This window comes from Phocoena sinus, chromosome 1, assembly GCF_008692025.1.
Source record: "Phocoena sinus isolate mPhoSin1 chromosome 1, mPhoSin1.pri, whole genome shotgun sequence".
Taxonomy (NCBI): Eukaryota; Metazoa; Chordata; class Mammalia; order Artiodactyla; family Phocoenidae; genus Phocoena; species Phocoena sinus.
The window spans coordinates 176495170-176503314 of record NC_045763.1 but is presented as its reverse complement, the minus strand read 5'-3'; positions in this window follow the sequence as shown (position 1 = coordinate 176503314).

Below are 8145 nucleotides of genomic sequence, written 5' to 3'. Positions count from 1 at the left end.
AGAATAAATGAGCAGGTGAGTAAATAAACTGTCTTCTTAGGTAAATGATTCTTGATTATGTTCAAAACCTCTTGACAAAAGGTTGCCATGTATAGGTATTGCTAGGACATCTAATTATCACCAGGGAATTCAGGCTCCGTTATCAGAGCTCATGCCTAGTGTAATAGGCTGAATGATGACCCCCAAAGAGGTCCATGTCCTAATGTCTGGAACCTGTGAGTATGTGACCCTACATGGCAAAAGGAGGTCGATGATTCTAGATTAGCCAGACGGGCCTAGGGTGATTACAAGAGTCCTTACAAGAGAGGGGCAGGACGGTTCAAACCAGTCATAAAATATGTGAGGACAGAAGCAAGAGATTGGTGTGATGTGAGGAGGGGGTAAAAGCCAGGGAATACAGGTAGCCTCTAGAAGCTGAAAAAGGCAGTGAAACAGATTTTCCTCTCAGAGCCTCCAGAAGCAGCCAGCTCTGCCAACACTTTGATTTTAGTCCAGGAAAACAGATTTGGGGTTTCTGACCTCCTGGACTCTAAGATAACAAATTTGCATTGTTCTAAACCTCTCAATTTGTGGTCATTTGTTACAGAAGCAATAGGAAACTAATGTATCCAAGGAACTCTCATCTTTAAAACACTGCTTAAAAGAAGGTAGGAATGGAATAAAATTGGCATACATTTTGAGGCCAGGACAGTGACTTCATATCTAAGTGTGGATCCTTCCAGCTGAACAGTAATCTTGATATCTCTGAACTTCTTTGCTACTGAAATGGAGTTAGTACCTTTATCACAGGTTATTGTGTGAGACTAAAATGAAAATATACTAAGCCAAGGCGTCATACATATGGTATTTGTATATGTTCGTTTCCTATCCTTTGCCCTTATTTGACATTCACAGAACTATAGTTAAGATGCAGTATGGGACTCTTAGGGCAATCCTACCATCATGCAATCAGTGGGGGTTTCTGTGTAAGGAGATGAGATTTATTCTACAAATTTGAGTGTTTACATTGTATAATAAATTGTATTAGGTGTACAAAATGATGTGCACGATAAAACTTTATTCAGACAGTATGAAACTGCTTTTGGAAAATTAACGTGATGAGTGTGTGTGGAATGAATTGGTAGAATGTGAGGATAAGGGCAGGTGGGCGAGTTAGATGTATAGCATAGTGGTCTACGAATGAGATGCCAAGGGTTTGGACGAGGGCGATCATAGAGGGATGGAAGAGTGAGCATCAGTGGTGTGGTGCCAGTGAAGAAGGGAGGGGGCAGAGAGGGTCAAAGGACCAGATTTCAAGCCCAGTGCCCGAAAGAATGGTGTTCCCACGTGTGATCACGGTAATAACAAAAGAAAAGCAAGTTTGGGGAAGTCAGTAGGATAAGAAAGTTTAGGGGTACACAGTATGTTGACACGGTTTTGATTAAGTTTCCTGTCAATTGGAGGTCACAGCATTTTGACAGCATACCCCAAGACAACACAGAGTTTTTACATCTATATGAAGCCTCTCTATTAACTTAAGAAAACTATTGCTGTCTACCCTTCACTACTAAAGGTAGGAGAAAAGTAATTAAGTAAGAATTTAATTCTAGTACTTGCATAATTTAAGTGAAAGAATAACATTTTATTTTGGTGCAAGTTCTAGACGGTGTTTATATTTTTTAAAAATATGCTGAATTGATTGTGTGACATCCAAGTGAGGATGTTATGAAGTATTGGGGGGAAAAACAATAACAGTTGAAATAACGAACACTTGAAGTGTATCAGAAGCTTCCTAAGTGTTCCGTCTCTGGTCATAATTCTGTGAGGTAGACGAGAGTTTCATCCTCATTTTACACATGAGGAAACTGAGACTCAGGTTAAGTAACCTGATCGAGGTTGCATAACTAGAAAGTGATATGGATGGAGCGAGCTTGAGTAGTGGGACTTGATATTTGAGAAGCGGTGACAGTTAAACATGTAACATTTCGTTTAACAAGGGAAACAGCACAGAAAAACAGAGCAGAGAACCGAGGGCTTAACTATTTATTTAGTCAATAAATATTTAAGTATGTTTGTAACTCTGTATGTAGAGCAACACTTACATGAACGGGGGAAGAGGACACAGCACAGTAAGTCAGAGAAAGGCTAAGGACCCAGAGTGGTATGGAATTTCCTTTAAGAACGCTGCTCACAGCATGTTGGGGCGAAACAAGGATGATCAAGAATGTCAGATGTTAAAGAGAGGTTGAGAAGAATGAGGAGAAATAAAATACCGGAATTTGCCAAGGTGGTCACTGGGAGAACAGACAGGACCATCAGGCTTGAGGTTCATGAGTGAGGCACTGATTACAGGTCCATATTATGTCCCTATTCAAATTCTAAGGGGAAAAGAAGGATCATGATTTTTATTATTATTTTTACAATTGTCTTTCTAGATTTAAATAATAGGCTTATAAAAGCAGTTTATTTGGGGGCTTAATAATTTAACATTTGTTTCTTTTTGTAAGTAAAAGAGAAGAGAAAATTACATATTTCAATTCTGCTTTGCTTCAAATCGCTGCCATATGAGGTACAGTTTATAAAGCAATGAGCCTGAGCTTTGTATGGTTCATAAATTACTTCTGAGAACATTCTAAAGGAGACGTTTGAGATGTGTTGCTCAGTGGCAGCACCACTGAAATGTGTCTGATCTCCCATAGTGGCTGCTGAGAAATGTAACGCTTGTTTGGATGTTTAGTTCTTAGTATGCTTGTTGACAAATCAATCACATTACTTGCTAGTCACATCTCATGGTTGTATATCCTAAGTGTACTTTTTTGTTATCTTAGAATACCAAGTCACTGAGATAGTCAAAGAAACATCTGCCTCAATAAAGTGAAATATTTAGAAGTTTACAAGCTTTTGAAGCAAGCAAATGGTCTTTTATGTTTTAAAAGTTAAATACCATTTTATATTTTAATGGATTCATATACCTAAATTAATTAGAATTAAATTTGAATATACGATAGAAATGAGTAAAGCTAAATGTATTCTCCAAATCGAAAGATCAGATTCTCTTTTTTCTTTGGCAAAAAGTATTGAATGCCACATTATAGTCTCATAGTCTTCATAATATGTTATTAATTGATTCCTTGTGAGTTTTCTTTAGCTGACAACACAGAGAAAAGTAACCATTGAAATGACTTTTTTACCTCTGTGTTTCAAATTTCTGTGTTGCCATCTTGTACACACAGCATCTGACTTTTCCAATGAGCTAAGCTTCCCTTTGCCCACTATCTGATAGAGTTTAGTATTCAATACAAAAATAGGTAGGGCAGGATAGCAGTCATGGGAGGTAGTAATAAAACTAAGCATTATAGTTTTTAAAAGAATATTTCAACTGGAATCTACATACATCTTTGGCTAAAAACATTTTGTTCACTTTTTGTAGCCTAACAAAATATTCAAGACGTTTTAGTAGGGAGTACCACAGTCTGGGTAGCAGAATTTTGACATAATGAGAAGAATAATTCTCTGTACATTTTAATTTTAAAATATACAATAGAAAGAAGTTTCTAAGGTGCTCCTTGTGTTTGAGGGCACTAATTCCTAAAAAGAAAGAATGAAACACAAATTTGGGCTATGTATATCTAAACTGAAACTCTGTTACATCCAAATACATTTCAAGCATAGCATACAATATCCTGTACTATTTTATAAGGCAATGATTTCATTTGTTTTATTATATATTACTAGAATCAATTATCTAAGCCATGATATAAATTAAAGTTTACCTAATTCTCTTATTTCAGCCAGATTCAAATTCCTGCTGGGGATAACTTGACCCATCCTACTTATCAGTTATCCAGAAAAAAAAAAGGAAAAAGGCAAATAAAATTCTCACCAAGCCAATCAACTTTCTTCCTCAATACATAAAAAGATTATTTTTATTTTTTTTTCTTAATCACATATTTCCCCTTGCAAAATAATTTGCCTTCACGAATACTATATGTGTGTGTGTATATATACATATATATATGCGTATATATCCATATATATTTTAACTTTTAAATGTTAAAAAAGCGTTTCCTGGGCTTCCCTGGTGGCGCAGTGGTTGAGAGTCCGCCTGCCGATGCAGGGGACATGGGTTCGTGCCCCGGTCTGGGAAGATCCCACATGCCGCAGAGCGGCTGGGCCCGTGAGCCATGGCCGCTGAGTCTGTGCTCCGCAATGGGAGAGGCCACAACAGTGAGAGGCCCGCATACCGCAAAAAAAAAAAAAAAAAAAAAAAGCGTTTCCTTTCCTAGAATGGAAAATTTCCTTTCCTACAATGGAAAAGGAAAAAAAGACAATGAAAAGCTATTCACTCTTTGTAGCAAGTATCAGTAAAATATCTAAGTACTTCATGATATTCAACCATTTAATTTTTTGACAGGCTGAATGGGTTGCTCTTAATTTGCAGATCACTGCTGGAAGAACTCTCTTTTCAATATTATAAAGTAGGCAGGAAGTCATCAAATATGTGCACTGCTGGGAATCAGACAGTAGCGATGTCTTCCATTGAATTCATCACTTTGACTACTTGAGCCTTTTAATCTTCTGATCATTGGTGCTTAGGCTTTACTTATAGACTGGCTGCAGGAAATTCAGAAATGCCATACGTACATTAATTTTCAATCAGTTGATTTTTAGACAGTATGCTTTACGCAAAAGGGTATTATACGGAGTTGTTAACCTAGATGGTATTACAATGAGTATACTTTCCAGAGCACTGGTTTCCCTTTGCTTATCCAGTAAGTCCAGAATCCTTAGCATGGCAGTATGTAAACCATTTCTCTAAAACACAGATATGTTTTTTCCCCTCAGGCAAACTGATTTCCTGTATTCCCTGAGGGTGCCTCTGCATTCTATCCATTCTATTCTTCGTGGAATTTTTTTCTACTTGGAATTCTCTATCCATTTTTTGTCTTCTGAAATGTCACTAAAGCATAGCTTAAAATTTGCATTTACGTAGAAGCCTTTGGTATTCTCCAAAGAACCATCCAATCATTCACCTTCAGTAGGTAGCACTGCGATGCTACTAGTATCCTGTTTCCTACTCGTCACACCCTGTGTCCCAGTCTTATTTTCTTGTCTGAGGCAGAGATAAAGTTTTGTACATCTCACAGAGCATGGCATAGTACCTTGCCCTCTAAGAATGCCCCCTGAATATTTGTAGAAAGAATGAAGTGAGATGGATATGGTAGGAAACCATATGTAAATCTAAGGGACATACTGTAAATATTAAAGAACCCACAAATAATAATGAGGAGGCAGTTAATAAATAAAATAATTAATGATAGTGATTGCCATTAGTAAGCCTCTTCTGTATGCCAGATAGTGTATATATAGCTTTACACAGGGTGTTCAAGTTCATTCTTAAACAAGTTCTAAGTTTCTCATTCTATCTGTGAGAAAACAAGCTAAAAAGTCAGTTCTTTCTTTCCAAAAGTCATTTGATTTAAGCAATGGGGTAAGGACCTAAACACGGCCTTAAGTGATTCCAAAACCTATGTTCTTTCCTTGCACGTAATTTAAAATCTCAAACCATATTCACCCTTTTCTGTGAAGGCATTTGTTGTAAGTTTAAAGGAACAACAGTATCAAGCATTATTCTGGTGACCTATGATATTACTATTTAATGGAAGTTGTGTCTGTGGGAATAATATAATGAACAGTTTTGTTCAGGATCATATCTGAATACTCTTATTTGTAGGCCCAGATATGGTAATAAATATATAATTGGAAGAGTATATGAGATACAACTTTAAAAGAAGATTTATGCAGACTTATTAGGCAGGCTTTCAAGTTTTGCAATGACATAAGTGGAGTAGTGATTATGATTTATTTCAAAAGAAGCGCTAACCCAGCATCAACCCAAACTTAGTGGGACAAGGGAAAGGAAGTGAAGGGGGTGGATATAGAGCACATACTCTTTTACAATTTTAAGAGTATGATTTCACACATTTAATGCCTTGGTTACATGGGGTCTCTTAGTAAACTAAACACACACACCCACAAGTACCATATATTATCTCGTGTCTGTTCCAAATTTTGCAACTCATTCTTTATTCCAACATCTCCTCCCTTGTCAGCATTTCCCTGATTTTTTTTGGTGGGGTCAGTCCTAAGTTTCCTACATATATTCCAGCATAAATTAGACATCACTTGTTCTCTTTATTTGAGAAAGTTTCTAAATTAGAAAAAAACAAATGTTAGGTGACCTTTCATGATATCATCATACAAGTAGGTTATACTCATTGTTCTATGAAAAAATGTAGGTTTTTCCCAACATTCAGTTCGAAAACTAAAATGGGAGACTGTTGGTAGAAATCGCTTCATAAATTGTGTTTTATCTGGACCTCAAAACCATACAATCACTATTGATTATCTGCGCTTTAAAGATTATAAACTGAAGCTCAGAACATACATTAATATTTTTACTTATGACTACACAAGTAGTAAATTTCTTAAATTAATAACGGCTGGATCTTGGATTGAAGCTCAGATGTCTCTAAATCTAAATATGTCTTCTACTACACTTCTGATGAGCAGTTCTCTGTTTTAAAACAGAGCCTAGATTAGCAAAGGGCATGCAGACTCAAAGACAATGCTATATATACAGGAAGTCCATCTTTTTATAACCACAGTGTGTTCAGGGAGCCATATGTTAAAGTAGTTCACTCTTTCCACACGATTAATGATATAATTTTGAGTTATATTTTAAACCATACAGTATGTTTTATTTTACTTTTGAAAAAGTTTTTTATTCTGACACAATGATAGATTCACAGGATATTATAAAGGTAGGACAGAGAGGTCCCATATACCCTTCACTCAGTCTTCCCCACTGCTTGCATCTTACATAATTATAACACAATGTCAGAGCCAGCAAACTGACATTGGTACACGTGTGTTTAGTTCTGTCATTTATCACATGTAGATTCATGTAATGACCACTGCCATCAAGACACAGAACCTCAATGACCTCCCTCATGCTTCCCCATTACAGTCCTCCCCTCTGCATCATCTCTAATCCCTGGGGATTAGCAATCTGTTTTCATCTCTCTTTTTTGTCTTTTGATAATGTTACATTATCATACATATATGAAATCATACAACATGTGACCTGTGATATCTGGCTGTTTTCACATAGAAAATGTGCTTGAGACCCACCCACGTTCTTCTGTTATGTGTTCCTTTTTATTGATGAGTAGTTTTTCCATAGTATGGATGTGCCACTGTTTGCTTAACCATTCACCTATTGAGGGACATACTGATTGTTTAGAATTGTTGGTCTATTATAAATAGAACTGTTACGAACATTTGTGTGCAGGTTTTTGTGTGGACATAAACTTTCATTTATTTGGAATAAATGCTGAGGATTGCAAATGCTGGGTCATACGGTAAGTGCATGTGTATGTATATGTGTACAGATATATACATTTACATATATATGTATATACATACATACATATTTTTAAAAGAAATAGGCAAAATATTTCCAGGGAAATATTTTATTTTCCACCTGCAATGTATGAGCTGTCTAGTATTTTTGCATCCTCACTTGCTTTTATTGTCACTGTTTTTTGTTTTATCTGTTCTAATAGGTATGTAGTGCTAAGTCATCATGGTCTTAATTTTAATTCTCTAACAGCTAGTAGTGTTGAGCATCCTTTCATGTGCTTAGTTACAATCTGTATATCCTCTTCAATGAAGTACCTCTGCATGTGTCTTGCCCATTTCCTAATTTGACCACTATTTATTTTTTAAAAACTGTTGAATTTTGAGAATTATGTATATCAGATATAAGTCCTTTGTCAAATATGTAGCTTCCAGATATTATTTCCTAATAATATTTCAGCCTCTTACTAGGACCTTTCACAGAGCAAAAGTTTTTGATTTTAGTGGAGTCCAATTTATTAATGTTTTTCTTTTATGGATGTGCTTTTGGTGTTGTTTTTAAGAATTTTTCCCCAAGTCCTAGGTTTCAAACATTTTCTCCTATTATATTCTAAGCAGTTTAGACTTTTATGTTTTACATTTAATTCTATGATCAATTTAGAGTGCATTTTTATATAAAGTGGAAGTTTAGATGTAGGTTGTTTGTTTGTTTGTTTTTGCCTATGGATATACGATTGATAGTTT